This window comes from Phalacrocorax aristotelis, chromosome 5 (genome assembly GCF_949628215.1).
Source record: "Phalacrocorax aristotelis chromosome 5, bGulAri2.1, whole genome shotgun sequence".
NCBI classification, from domain to species: Eukaryota; Metazoa; Chordata; class Aves; order Suliformes; family Phalacrocoracidae; genus Phalacrocorax; species Phalacrocorax aristotelis.
In genome coordinates this window covers 15206732-15222625 of record NC_134280.1, presented here as the reverse complement: position 1 = coordinate 15222625, position 15894 = coordinate 15206732, and the positions used below count along the sequence as shown (strand labels likewise).

Sequence of the window (15894 nt, the reverse complement as noted above, 5' to 3'; positions counted from 1 at the left end):
GAATTCACCTTCCAAGTCACCATCAACATTTTATAATTGATTTGTTTGCATATTTTCCATGTACTACTGGAAAATTATGAAGTTAGCTGAAAGTATAGTTATGTCTGAAACTCTATTATCAGATTAAAAGGAACATATTTATAAATATAGTAAAAATTTGGTGGAATTCACACAGGCTGAAGGTTTTGAAATTTTGTTAGAATTCATCAGTGATCAGCGATATGCAAGATGTTATTATCAAAGTTAGTCTTCTGAGGGTTATATCCCAAACTCTAAACATCTGCCAGCAACACTTGTCCCTGTAAGACTTCGCAACTAAAACTAATATTTCTTCAGATACTGATTTTCTAAAACCTCCCTGAAATCTAGTAAAATTTGTATATAAATTCTTACTGTAAAATTTGCCTCTGACATGAGTACTTCCAAATGTCCTTGGCCTCAAGCTCTGGACAGGAACCTTCATAGTTCTGGTTTATATTTGTATGCCATAAGAATCATGCTGTGGGATCCTAATAGATCAGTCTTCCTTACTTTTTGATATCTATGTTGTTAGCTTTTCTTAATCATAGAATCATTAAAGTTGTAAAAGTCCTCTAGGATCATTAAGTCCAACCGTCAACCCAACACTACCATGTATCCTAAACCATGCCCTGAAGTACCACGTCTACATGTCTTTTAAATACCTCCAGGGGTGGTGACTTTACCATCTCTATGGGCAGCCTGTTCCAATGACTGGCTACTCTTTCAGTGAAGAAGTTTTTCCTAATATCCAATCTAAACCTCCCCTGATGCAGCTTGAAGCCGTTTCCTTTTGTTCTATCACTAGTGACCTGGGAGAAGAGACCAACACCCACCTCACTACAGCCTCCTTCCAGGTAGTTGTAGAGAGCAACAAGGTCTCCCCTCAGCCTCCTCTTCTCCAGAATAAACAAACCGAGTTCCTTTAGTCACTCCTTATCAGACTTGCTCTCCCGACCCTTCACCAGGTCTGTTGCCCTTCTCTGGACATGCTCCAGCAACTTGATGTCCTTCTTGTACTGAGGGGCCCAAAACTGAACACAGTATTCAAGGTACAGAGTCACCAGCGCCGAGTACAGGGGCACAATTACTTCCCTACTCCTGCTGGCCACACTATTCCTGATACAAGCCAGGATGCTGTTGGCCTTCTTGGCCACCTGAGCACACTGCTGGCTCATGTTCAGCCGGCTGTTGACCCACACCCCCAGGTCCGTCTCCGCCAGGCAGCTCTCCAGCCACTCTTACCCACGCCTGTAGCATTGCATGGAGTTTTTTGTGACCCAGGTGCAAGACCCAGCACTTGGCCTTGTTGAACCTCATACAGTTGACCTCGGCCCATCTATCCAGCTTGTCCAGGTCCCTCTGCAAAGCCTTCCTACCCTCCAGCAGATCAACACTCCCGCCCAACTTGTTATCACCTGCAAACTTACTGAGGGTGCACTCAATCCCCTCATCCAGATCATCAATAAAGACATTAAACAAGACTGGCCCCAATACTGAGCCCTGGGGAACCCCACTCGTGACTGCCTGCCAACTGGATTTAGCTCCATTCACCACAACTCTCTGGGCTCAGACAACTAGCCAGGCAGCACATATTCTAAAATTAAAACGCTAGAGAGAAGATTAGCATGGCCCCTGTGCAAGGATGAAACAAATTCTTGAAGCATTCCACATATTTATCCCTTGGGAGGAAGTCCTAAAGGGCCAAGGAGTCCAGGAAGGCTGGGCTTTCTTCAAGAAGGAAGTCTTGCAGGCGCAGGAGCAGGCTGTCCCCAAGTGCCGCAAGACGAACTGGAAGGGAAGACGACAGGGCTGGCTGAACAGGGAGCTTCTGCTGACAGTCAGGAAAAAAAGGAGAGTCTACATCTTTTGGAAGAAGGGACAGGTAACACAAGAAGAGTACAGAGACCTCGCTAGGTCTTTCAGAGAGAAAATCAGGCAAGCAAAAGCCCAGCTAGAACTCAACCTGGCCACTGCTGTAAGGGATAAAAACTTTTTACGCAGATGGGAGCATTGCAGCTGAGCATGAGGAAAAGGCTGAGGTACTAAAGGCCTTCTTTGCCTCAGTCTTTAACAGTAAGACCAGTTATCCCCAGGGTATTCAGTCCCCTGAGCTGGTAGACAGGGACAACAAGCAGAATAAACCTCCTATAATCCAGGAGGAATCAGTTCATGACCTGCTGCTCCACTTGGACGCTCACAAGTCTATGGGGCCAGATGGGATCCACCTGAGAGTACTGAGGGAGCTGGTGGAGGAGCTCGCCAAGCCACTCTCCATCATTTACCAGCAGTCCTGGTTAACAGGGGAGGTCCCAGATGACTGAAGGCTTGCCAATGTGATGCCCATCTACAAGAAGGGCCAGAAGGAGGATCTGGGGAACTACAGGCCTGTCAGCCTGACCTCAGTACCGGGGAAGGTTACGGAACAGTTCATCTTGAGAGAACTCACCAAGCATGTGCAGGATGAGCAGGGGATCAGGCCCAGCCAGCATGACTTCATGAAAGGCAGGTCCTGCCTGACCAACCTGATCTCCTTCTATGACCATGTGACCCGCCTACGGATGAGGGAAAGGCTGTGGATGTTGTCTACCTGGACTTTAGTAAAGCCTTTTATACTGTCTCCCACAGTATCCTCCTAGAGAAGCTGGTGGCTCATCGCTTGGATGGGTGTGCTCTTCACTGTTGAATATGTACTTAAGGAAAAACTACTCTGCATTTTGTGATTAACCTCTCTCACAAAAGATAGGGTGCGGCCTTCAAGCCTCTTGAATACTACTGAAGAAGTGATAGTGATTCCCATCATCTGTCCAGGTTTCATGAAAGCAAACTTAGCAGTGGTTCACTAGAACAACCCCTGGGAAACCTCTCATTCTCAAGGCTAAGGGTAGGTAGCTATGCATTTCATGCATGACTACCATAAAATGAGATTAAACAAGGACAGTACTGGGGTTTTGGAACATTGCTATATGAGCTGGGCATCAATCATTACTCTTGAAAATGCTGGTTCTATCCCTCAAACTGGGATTTTGATAGTTTTGTATGTCCTGCTAGTGTTGGCTCACAAGGCTGTTAATCTGCTATCTTTTGCCATATTATGCCATCCATCTTTCCTGACTAACTTCAGAGCTGAAACTGCAGTATGATGATACCAAAACACAGAACATGTGCTAAACCCTGACCACGTATCTTGCTAAAACAAAGGACTCATGCTACTAAATTGGTAGGGCTTTGCAGTAGAACACAGTACCTATACTAGAAGGAATATGGTCAGCTGAGCAAGATAAAATAGTTTCATAAAGAGAACAAAATAAAACATGGCAATTTCAGTCATCTTCTGCAGGTCAGGATCATAGATCCATTGGCTTTAAGACTGCCTGCCATCCCACACTGAGTTTTCACTGAATGCAAATGCATCTCAGCCCTAGAGAAACAGTAAAGGAACAACTGGCAGCTTTTAACAGTAGGTGGCATCACTGTAATTCAGTACTAAATCAATGCCCCCACTCTGGGGGACATAGAACCGCTGTGCTCCTAATTACACATCTGGAATGCAAATCGACTTTTGACCACTCATACTCACAAACAATTTTTAAGTATTTTCTTTCTGGGTTTTTTTTTCCAGGTTTTTTTTTTCCAGCTAGAAAATCTTTGCCAAATTTGCATATACATAATGATATTAACACAGAAGTACAAAACAGCCAGTATGGTTTCAAATTTTAAAACATGGAAATGTAGAAAACAGGCCTAGAAAGGTTCTTAGAAGTTGTTCAGTTCACTCTCCTGCCTCAAGATAGGATAAGCTGTACCTAGAATGCAACAAATTATATTTTACCATGAGCTACATAAGCAAGAAGCCTTATTTACAATTTAAAACTATTAAATTGTTGCCATATTGTACACTGGCAATAGCTACCTGCACTATCATGGAGAAGAGAATTATTCCATAAAACAGAGTATGAACCTCAAGTGAAGAAAATCAGCACAGCCCCACTGATCTCAAGCAATCTTGGCACTGACTGAAGAACTGATTCATAATTTATAATTCAAAGTATGTAGGTCTTGGTAATCATCTAGATGGGAAGGAAAATTTTAATATAAATCCCTATTAATCTATTATCTGTTATTTGGCAGATATTAAGTTCAAACAGAAACACGTTTGACAAAAGAAAGGGAGATGAGAGTTTGTGGGTAGAGGGGGAAAAAAAAAAACCCTTGCTGCCACCTTCTCCTCTTTTAGAGGCTGTACACAAAACATCTGAATATGACCTACTACATGACATTCACCTAAAGAAACTTTTGATTCTTCACTTAACATTAATGCAAACATGAGGATGCTGTTGTCCTATTTGTGCTCTCTAGATGTTTGCCCTCAAGATCTAAAGTAGCATCCAGGGACCCAGCCTCAAATGCTTTATTATTTCAAAGAAATTCCATCCTGTGATCCAAAGGCTGTTGTGCTGCTGTGGGGTTAATCACTTAAGTATCTGTAACTGGATAAATGTTACTTGTTTGACTTTTAAATTAGAAATAGGAATCACTGTAGGACCTGGCAGATCAGCAAAAGGCTCTGGAAAATAGTTGTATGTTACTGATTATATTAATTCAGAGTCCTTCTGCAAGAGCTATAATTAAATGTTCTTACAGCTGAGTACATTCTCTTTGTCATTTTTTTAATCTGCATTTTTTAATGTGCTTAGTTTCTGTATTGCTTGGGCCAATCCATTCCTCTTACCAACTCTGATAGTTAAGCAAAGTTCACTGCATTTCAAAAGTCTTCCTCAACTGAGAGGACAACAAAAGGTCTTTCGGGGCCTGCACTGCACCCTTCTTTGCAGTAAGAACTGGAAGGCAGGACTCTGAAGAATGTCTTTTAAAAATCTACCATTCTCAGTTCTGATCCCAGTTCACTGTTAATGTTCTGGATTTGGCGAAGTGACAGTTTCATATGTTTCATTGCTATAGTAACACTTACAGAGACACCTTCCTAACTTAAAGGGATTTAGAGGCAGTGAAGGAGATCGTTGTGTGGAAGATGAAACTCTAAGTAGGTATAAGAAAATCAATGTCTCCTTGAAAGAAAAAAGAAGAATCTTTTAGAATTTTTGTGAATTCTAAAACATACTTCTTTTTTCTTACTTCGTAGTGGTCTGATATTCCGTGCTAGAAGTGAAGCAGCCATTGTTCTGGGCCTTTTCATAACACAAAGAATCTTTCCTTCAAAATCCTGAGATCATAGGAAGAAGAGCAAAAGTTTTATTATCTACTTCTTACAAATGAGGAACTGAGGCACAGACAGATTTAAACTGAATATCAATCTCCTGAGTCGCTTTATCCACAAGAGTCTAATTTTACTGAAGAGAAGTGTGAGAAAAAGATCATAGACATTTATGCAAACAGATGTAAAAGAAAATATCCTCTTCAATATTTACCTTTTTGTCTGAACTCTTTTTAAGAGTGCATAGCTCTTGAAGTGTACTATCGCAGCTAGTGATAACTTATCCTACTGGTAATTGCTGGTAAACTCGACAATTCATTAAATAGTACTCCGAGAATCAAAAAGTAGGAGTACAGCTCTCTTCCACCAGTTCTTTAAGGGATCTATTGTGTAATTTATCTAGACTTACTCATTTAAATGTTGTCTATCATCCCCCTCAGTTACAAATAGACTTCAAAATACTTTATCATCCTTACATGATACAAACACAACTCCTCCTTTTTGCTCAAATACAACTTTTGCTTCTTCTGTTTGTTATTAGTACTATTACAATCTGCAACTATTAAAAATCAGCAGTTTTGTAGACTTTCAAGAATTTACTTCTCCAAAGAGCAATTCCTTCAACTTGTCTTAGACACTTGGCGTAGGATGAAGTGAATCTCTTTATATTTGATTTCCTTCTCCACTTACTAAAAAGGCAGCTTAGGCAGCTAGGCTGGAAAATATGTGTTTGGGTAGTTTTCTAAAGGCTGAGGTTAATAGGTTGCATCTATTCATTCCATCTGCTGAGATCAGTGGCTCTAATTCTAACACATTAGAATTACTTGTGCCTTGTTCTAATGACCAAGTTCTGCTTTCTTCTCTTCCTATCCAAATTCCATGTACTGCTGAATGAACACCTAAAGAAAGACATTGTTTTAGTCTTTCTAAAGACAGAAAAAGTCTTATTTTCCAACTCAAGAGTTTTGACAAAAAGCAAGGATACGTACTACTTCCACTGCACCATTTTTTTGGCATTATATATTTTCTTTCTCTCACTTTTTTTTTTTTTAATTGGAAAGTGACTTGTATCCACAGCTGCAAAGGTGTTTTAAAAGTTGGAAGTGAGCACACCTAAAGAACTGTGAAACCTAGATGGCAAAATAAAGTATGTTCAAGACTTATAATTTTACAAAAGCCTTACTGCTCATAAACCAATCTCATGGTATTTTTAATGTCTGACACATCAGCACAAGATGTAATATTGCTTACACTAGACAAACTGCAACTTACTAAGAAGAAAATTAATTTCACACTTTCAGTGTTACAATGGTGAGATGAAGATATAACGAGCCAACAGAATAGTAAGAGTGAGAAAAGTAAGTTTTCCTATTCAACTTTAGGTGTAGATTTTTTTCAGCTAAGAGAGCAACTTCAAAGTGAAACTGAAGATGAATGGGGTCAGAGTAATAAGTTTATCTTATTCGTTTTCCATTTCTCAGTATAATGTGCAGTGCCTTCAGCAGATAAGTAGTAGTATTTACCCTAAATAGAACTCAGGTTTATCATGTGCAGCAGGTTCTTTTGCCTTATATGCTTTCCAGCCAGTCTTATGGTGGTGAAGAAGAATCAGTTCATAATGTCAGTGCCAAAGGATTTTTCCCGCAACTCTTTTATTGACAATAATTTTATTTTTTTGTTACAGGACAGAACAATGGGTGAAAGCAATCTGCACACATGACAATCCCTCACATTATGGCTGAAGGATGGGCACCAGCCATTAATCTCTCCTTCTGACAGCCAAGGACTATGCAAAATGATTTTAGAAAGGAGAAAGAAATGCCAATAGGACTATAGAAAGAAGGAGGTCAAGCTCATCTCAGATGAAGAACAAAACAGACAAAAGACTGGATGTTATCTCACTTGTGTGAGCTGGGTTGAAATTGTTGCAGTTAATTAGGCAATTCCAATCCAGAACCCATAGCAATGCATTTATATGACACTGTGACTGAGTTAGTATGTCCTATATCAGTCAAATATACTAACTGCAGTGAAGTCAACTGCAATTTATAAGGGTGGTGCAAAATTTGTTTCAGGTTACAGATGTTTCCTTCTTCAGTATTCCTTTTCTTCATCACAAACTCACTTTCTGCTCGTTATTTACTTCTTTTTTATGTAGCTGACTAATAAGCATGTCAGGGATAGACACAGGGATGGGTCTTCAATTTGATATAGAAAACAGCTTTGTCAGGAAAACTTAAAATTTTGGGAACTAGAAAGTGATTCTGCCTGGCTTTGTCTTTCTCAGTGGTGGTTTATAAACCCATGGTATATTCATATACAAAAATAATTCACTTTGAGAGGTAAATCCTTTTATCATGTTGAGGACTGGGCTGATACACAATAGGTGGAGGTGAAAACTTCCACCATGAACACCTAGGCACCCTTCATGAAAATTCCCTGCACACATGAAGCTGAAACAGGTTCTGTGTCTTCTCACACATGCTCTGCTACACATGGAGAGTATACTCTTGAATGTTAGGAAGATATTCAATATTAGCAAGAGCAGAATACACTCTCTGGATTCTGTTAGGACACAATCTGGGTAGTGGATAGAGGAATTCTTTTCACTCTGTGGAGAAACTATAGCTCAAAATCTGTGCAAATAGCATCATTGAAGACCCACATATTTGTTGTGAAAAATGAGATGTTTTTGAACTGGGTGCTCTGTACGTGCCTAATACCATGTCATGGTCCCCTCTTTAGTTCATATCTCATTTATTTGAAGAAAGATGTAGGTTCATTTAAAAAAAAGTCTATTACACACCTAAGTATTTAAGTGCTATTGTCCCGGAAGGACAAAATGAACAAGAAATAGGACAGAAATGTCAAGCTGTTTAGCTAAGAGAAATACAACTGGCTTTTCATTTACTCATTTTTCTGCCCAAAGAAACACTTAAAGGTAAAAGCAAATCTTACTGCACTTTCTTGACACTATAAAATAAGATTTGACCCCAAATTCTTTCCCTCAGAAGTGAGAGGCTTTAATCAACGTTAGTCAGCCAGATAGAATGCACTATCCACTCTCTTCTCAAAATGAGAAAACATGGATCAAACATCTGACTAGTAAGCTAAACAGTTTTAAAATGGGACGTAATAGTAAAGAGTCTTCCACCACCAACAGAACTGAAACATTTAAAGGGTCTCTCATCTGGGTACAAGTTTTAATAGATTTTAGGGGGTTTGGGGCCAAATCACAAACTGTAATTATAAGACTTTTGTGGAGGTTTGAGATTATCATAAAATTATTTAAATTCATGTAACGTTTCAATCAAGTGAAAAAATATTCTGGGTTGAAGCTCATTAATGTCTTAATTCAATAAGACCTCATTTCAAATAGAAAACTCACAGGTCACAGTACTCTGAAAGTGGGAAAACAGTGTTAAATTAGTAATAGGAGTCATTGATAGAAAAATTTTAGCTGAAATAATTTTAGCAGGTGACTTTACTGAGGAAGTTTGGCGGTCAACCCAAGATGACAGCCTTTTGCAATTGCCCTCAAGACCAGAAGATCAGAACAGAAGAACGTGTCAATGGGACATTTAAGAAGCAATCAGGGTAGCAGGAGATGGTGAAATCAGCAGAAACACAAACAATGAACTGCCAAGGCTAGGGCATAACTGGTGGACTCAAAAGCAGGAGGGAGATTAGGAATGTCAGGGCTGGAATAAATTTCTCTGAGATCTGGGAAAGGTCATTATAGATTTTTAGCTTCTTCATTTAAGTTGATGTTGTGGGCTTCATGAATTTCCTTGGAGAAGTCTGCTAGCTCAGAAACACAGAATAAAATAAATTTAAAGCAAACAGTGATGATAAGGTTAATGAAACAATCAACAAGTTGAGAGATTAAAATTAAGCTGCAGTGTTTAGCTACATCACATTCATAAGAGAGAAGTTGAAACTTCATCATTTACTAAAACTTTCAAAATTTTTGATCTTTACAAGCAGGGTTTTAATGTTATCCATTTTGGCTTTAGAAACAACGTTATTTCCAGGTGCAAGTCTTTAATTTCTAGCACATTTAAAAGGAGGGAAAAAGCATATATATATTTTTATCTTGTAAATCCCCAAAGTCATTACAGCTTAAATTAAACAATCCAACTATTGATTAAAACATTAACTGCCAAAATAAACATGGCAGGACTACACATAGATGTCAAGTGCCTTCAAACTGCTGCTATCAATAACTAATAACACTTCCAGGTAAATATCTTCCACTGTAACAGATCTTTATAGACTTGAAAAAACTTTTCTTTTAGTACACTGAAGTGCTTTAGATGGTCTCTGATATTTTATTTTGTGAATTTTTAAAATAATGTATATAATGTCTATTATGGTTTGTATTGCCTTAACAAATGGAGGAAATTAGATACTAATGAAAAAGCAAATAATGTAACCCCCACTGCCTCATCCAGAGCTTCTAAAGAAACTGTGATTTTTTCCTTTGTTTCTCACCATTCATCGCCAACACTCACTCTTTAAGGGTCCAGTCTCGCTTCAGTGCAGTTATGCAAACTGCATATGCAAGATCTGTTCCCTTGCTTTATATTCCTCCAAGTGTATGAAGCACATAGGAATGCTGGCAATACTTTGCTGTGTACTCATTATTCATCATTTATCTACACTGAACTGTCTTTTTGATCTAATAGTCTTTAAATATTCTAAGCCTTTCCTTATCTACCCATACTTTTCCTGCTATTTACCTTTCCTCTCACATCAGCAACTCTGTCATCTTTTTATCCATACTCGAATTTTCCAGACCAAATATCTACAGTAGTATTACAAGTGTTCCAGATGCTTAACACAAAAAAAAAAATTAATCTTCTTATTAGCAAAATATTGGATTTTTATAAACTTAATTAGTCTGCTCTATTAATATGCTGCTGCTCCAGCATCCAGGTTCCTTCTGTTAAACAAAGGTTATGTCACTACTAGGAAATGCCAATGCAGTGAGAAATGTAAGCTCACTAGTCCAGTACTCTACTTTTGATAGTGACCAGTAACTTCTATTTCAGAGAAAAACAAAATGCCTAAAAGGTAGACAATTCTTTGTCCAGCAGTAGAGCCTTCAGATCTTTTCTGACTGGATCGTGTTTTTTATCTTTTTGCACTCTGTTAACTGGAGATAAAGCAGTAGTGTCTGCAGAATCAACAGTCCATTTCCATGTACTCTGTCAGCCAGCCAAGGTACCAGCCAAGGAATACATAAAGTCTAGCCTAAAAACCACCCTTCAGGCAGAGTAGATGTGAAGCCTCCCAGATGCAGAGGGCTGCACCCAAGGACCTGGTTGGAGATATGTGCTCAGGCAGGCTAGAGCATCAAAACCTGGGAAACAGGGGTTGCTGTGAACAGAGAGGCCAGCACTGTTTACAGCACATACTGAAAAGCAGCTTGCAAGAGCCAAGGTCAACACAAGAGAGACAGAAGTCACAGCTCAGGCTTCTGTCCCCTCCTGAAAGCACTAAGTCTTGTGAACTTTGCCTGCCCTTCACCTGGAATGGACTGGCTGGATTAGCAACAGCTGATCTGTCTTTCAGTCTGTCACATGAAGCCATCATGTCTAAAGCAGTTGCAACACTTCTTGTCGGCAGTGTTTAGTTACACCTTGTCCTTTACTCCTCACAGTGTGGAGCCATCAAGAGCAATTCAACGGTGCCAGAACAATAGTAATCTCTGTCATGTTCCTTCATGGCCAACACATCCCAGCAACGCTCTTGCAGCAAACTCCACTACAATGGTTCCTTTCTCAGCTGCAGCGCATGTCTTCCCACATTCCTCTAAGGCTTAAGCCAGACTCAGTGCATATGTCCAGGGACATCAGGCTAAGATGCTTTTCGAAGCATGTTTCAAGTGATCCGTTGCAGCTGGATAATTTTTGAAAGTTTATCTCCTAGCTAACAGGGCTCACATCTCCCAGATGACAGAATCCTTTTTTTTGTTGTGAAAGTCACATTTGCTGGACTAGAAATTATTGTCCCTGAAATGGCAAAAAGCCAAATTTCTTCACTTTGGTACTTCAGTTCGTGTGCGAGAAATAGTTGCAATTAAGTGAAGAGTATATTTTTTATTCTTATTTTTAAATAAGAGGGAGCTCCACAGTTATTTTTGCTACATATTTGGGGCACCTGGATACACGTGCAAACATTTGCTTACCCTGTCCATTTTATTTTCCACTGTAAATGTGATGCTTTTTTCCCTTGTGGGAATGCCAGTGTAGCATGTACTGAGAGCATAAAGCTTAGCAGAACAACAATTATTGGCATTTCTTCCAGAGGAATGCAAAATAAGCTTTCCTCTATGCCTTTCTTAGAAGTACAAAGAAAATACAGAGCTTCCCCTCCTCCATTAAGACAGAGCGGCCTCTCCAGTCAGTGTTAGCTTCATGCCAAATCACTTTGCTAAGTCAGAGAAGGAAGGCCTAGTTGTCTTAGTCCCCATGGTATAATAATTGATTGTGCTTTAAAATGATCTAGCTGACCCAAAGAAAATTACCACATGTGCGATACTATATCAAATATAAACATTTAATTTTCAGTTTGGGTATCAAGAAGGAAAGAAAGACCAACAATTAAATGCTTTGGAAAGCACTTTTCATGGCTCAGCATGTTCATTTATCCCCAGGGAAATCATTTCAGCAGGAAGATCAGACAATTCCTGCACCTTAAACAGCCAAAGGCTAAAGGAAACCACCTGCCATCCCTGGTTTTTTATGATGGAGCCCAGCCCACAAAGTGTGTGAGTATGGTCTGAGAACACCAAAGGGGTGTGCATGAGTGGTGTGTATGAGTGTGTATGAGTGGCAGCACAAGATACATGCTTGGATGGCGTGGGTGGCCAGCCAAGTGTTTCTGTGAGATAGGTCTTGGGCTGTGCATAGTCTTTTGCAGTTTTGCAGCGGAAAAGAAATATATTATCTAAGCAAACAATTTAAAATTTAGATGTCTAAATTTTACCTCAGTTCCACTTGGAAAGTGTGGTCCTAAGGGCTGGTAGGACAAACTGCATATTAAATAGCAGCTTGAAACTACAATGAGCTTTGAAAATAGATTTACATTTTTTCAGAGTAGCAAGACTGTAGTTTTAGCACACATATGCCATAACGTGACATTATTTTAAGAGTTCCCATTTCCATAATGAAACTGAGTTAAATTCATCAACACCTATTCATTGGCAAAGAAAAATAAACAAAGACAATACACCTCTAGCCCATTTAGTCTCAATTTCTCCTCTGCCCACCACTTATGCAGCACTAAAGGGCTGATCTGATGCCTATTAAAGTCAATGATAAAACTCCAACTGATTTTGAATAGAACAAAACTGGGTCCAGAAGTTCCTAGAGATTTCTTCTGCCTAGGTGAACAAATAAAGTGCACTTCAAGTGAAGTGCTGTCAGCACACAAGGCAGTGTTCAAACACTAACTGTTAAGCTTGTTAATGCATGTTACCCCTCTGACTGGCAGCAACCAGCCATCCTCTGTGCAAGTTAGCAAATTTAAAATGACAACATGAATGGAGTGCTCCTGGGAAGCCATTTTTTCCTCTTTGCAGTAGCATTTCTTCTTAATTATTTGCCTAAGTAAAAATCTCCCTCTGGTTATCCACTGAGAGTGGAATATGTATCTGTTGCTCACTACTGCAGTCAAAGCACTTATGCATGCATTCAGCTATAAGGAATTTCCAGGGGGGACTATTCACATCATGCTAAAAAACAGCTATATAGACAAGATTTGGGTGGTGGCTCAGAATCACACACATTGGAAATACTATTGCTAAAATTAATTTTTAATAATAACAATAATGTTTCATTTTAAAGCACACAGCCATACAAAAAGGAAAGCATTGGAAAATCTTGACATTCTCCCCCACCTTCTTGTGCTGGATTTTTATTATAGTGGAATTATTCAAAGAAACTAAGCTTTCTTTTTCTCTGAAGTCAAATGTCTCTCTTCACCCCCTGCCCAGTTATGTGGGATCTTTCCATTAGGCAAAGTAAACTCATACTTGGGGTTTGTATAGAGTAGGATAACCAAGAAAACTTGTACATTTAGCTTTAGTACTTGAAATATTACAGTACACCGTGGAAGAGCTGGCAATATGAGGAGTACTGACTGGAAGGGTGGAGCATCAGAGACTTCAGCAGAAATTGCAGGAAAACTGAAAACTTAGAGGTTGGTATTGGGAACAGAGATATGGAACAAATAATGTGGAGCACACTAAAGACACTCCTCACAGTACTTCCAAAACCAAGCAATACTTATGTTTCCATTTCCAGGAAACTGCGTGCTAGCCCTAGGTTCTAGAAGCACATCTACAGGCATAGTCACCCACACAACCCAAATGCCAGCAGCAGAATGACTTGCTGAAATCCCTGCTGTAGAACAGGACCTTTCTTCACAGAGAAACTCAAAAAGTTCTGTATAATCTGCTTTTAGATATTCTAGGCAGTTTCCAGAAGAGCTTTTCATGTGAAGAATATAATGCACCCTAATAGGGAGGACAGCTGAGACAGTCATCACATAGCAGCTCAAAGGCAAAGATTACAAAACAGGACCGCTGGCTCCCTGCTCAACAGAGGAAATGAGGTCCGTTCTTTGCCTTGTTAGCCAGCCTGTGAACAATCACCGCAGCTGGCAAAACATACCTGGAGGAAAAAGTGCCTGTGCAGTAATGATCAAGAGGACAAAAGGTGCACTAAGTTCTGAACTAAATCAACGCTGGCACTGTTCATCTGTCCCACAGGAGGGAAGACAAGGATTTGAGAACCACCTACTGTATATGATCCAGAGGAACCGGTACTCTAAAAGCAAGGCTGAATTAATATCAACACTCATCCTTATGAGAGAACACAGGTTCATACTTTCATTGTCAGGGAAATTCCTTGGATGGGTAAACCTGTGGAATTGGAAGTGTTACTGAGAAAAATGTGAGCTGTGAAAGGCAAGATAGAATCATAAATTAAACAAGAGATTCTAGAAATAAATGTGTCCTCAAAACTGCCACTATGACTAATCCAGTATTATAAGTACATAACGCAAAGCCTGTCTTTATTAGATCACCAAGCTTGGCATCATAAACCAGCAGGAATTTTAGTTGTCATATAAAAAAACAGAGGGCATGCAATGAATTTTAAAAGAGTGTACAGTACAGGACTGATCTGCGGCGGAGGCATTGGCAACATTCCCTGATCAACAACTAAAGTCAGTAGAGTAAGCATTTGATGCCTCTCAGCAGTTGTGTACAGCAACAGGTAGAGCAGGAAGGAAGAACAGGCTTTTAAACAGCGCTCGAGAGGGGCCACACTGGGCTCTATTTCTGGCTACAGCCCAGCAGGCATCTCTCTGCTCAGTGCCGTTCCCCGTGGCACTGCTTCCGCATCAAAGCCCTTATTCTCTCTGGTCCTCTCAGGTTTTGCTGACAGTGCTTTGGAAGACACTTACCACAGCAGAGCACTGAAATCACCTGGGCCTTCTAGGAAACTTATAAGGCTATGAAGTTAGAGGCTGCTCAGCTGTTTGGTTATTGAACAGATCAACCACAAAGGCAACATATTTACCCCCTTCTTTCTGAGACACTATAGTAGAAAGAAAAAGTGAAGGAAGCATAGAAATGTTACAGGGTTGGGGTTTTTTGATTCCTCATTTTTTGAGGACTCTCTCTTTCTACCTTGAAATTTATAAAATTACTAGCATAATCAAATACCATAGATACTCAGCTATTGAGCACACACAGCAGTTACACACATTAAAGCATAGAAGCACAGAACACATTTTACAGTAAAATATCAAGAGTTGTCTGGGTTTGTTAATCTCTCTTCTCGTCATGAGATACTGGGTAAAACTCAACAAATGCAAACTGAGATCCCTATCTAAGCTGCTCAAGTCAGCAACATTTGCTGGAAATCAATGTAAATTTTCTAGTCAGTTCTGCTTTCTGATGTACTAGCAATGCTTTAGAAGTCTTTAGAGATTTAGGGGGATGGCTTGTGGGTTTGGGTATTTGTGGTGTTTGGGGTTTTTATTTTAATAAACTATTGAATTAAGGAAAAAAGGGAGTGGGGGAAAGGGAAGTCATAACGATACTTTTCAATGGGCTTCACTGCAGGCTGAGGTTTTAAGTCAATTTCCGATAACCTGAGCATTCCTGTAGCAGTGTCCCTCAAAGACGACAGTGATACAGTGATAAATAACACTGTATAGCACAAAGACTATGGAATTAACACAATTGTGTGTCTATGGGTTTGCTTTGTCCACTAGTAACTACTTATTTTTTATGGGCACAGATCAAAGTTTCTGCTGGCTTTTTTGGTTTATCTCTGAAGCCATTTTTAATTATTCTTACCTGCAATCCCCCATGGAATTTAAATATACAGTCTCCAGTTCCTGACCCTCTAGTACAGTGATCTCCTCTTCCAGTTCACAGCTTCTCTTCTTCTTCTTGAGATTTTCAACAGGACATTTCTATAGATGTTAATTATCTGAGTGGAGCTTCTAGTATGGAAAGTCTCAACTCTGAACTATCCTTATGTCGCCTGCTAACGTATGGCTGACTAACATATTGCCAGTTCTAAAGCGGCTGATGAAACAGCTGCTGTAACAGTAATCACCATTCATTTTTTAAAGTG

The 15894-nt window shown here is 39.7% G+C and overlaps 1 pseudogene; it reads left to right on the top strand.

The window, feature by feature from the left end:
- The first annotated feature begins 1583 nt into the window (after window positions 1-1583).
- LOC142058190 (U6 spliceosomal RNA) lies at window positions 1584-1696 on the top strand (annotated as a pseudogene).
- The last annotated feature ends 14198 nt before the right edge of the window (window positions 1697-15894 follow it).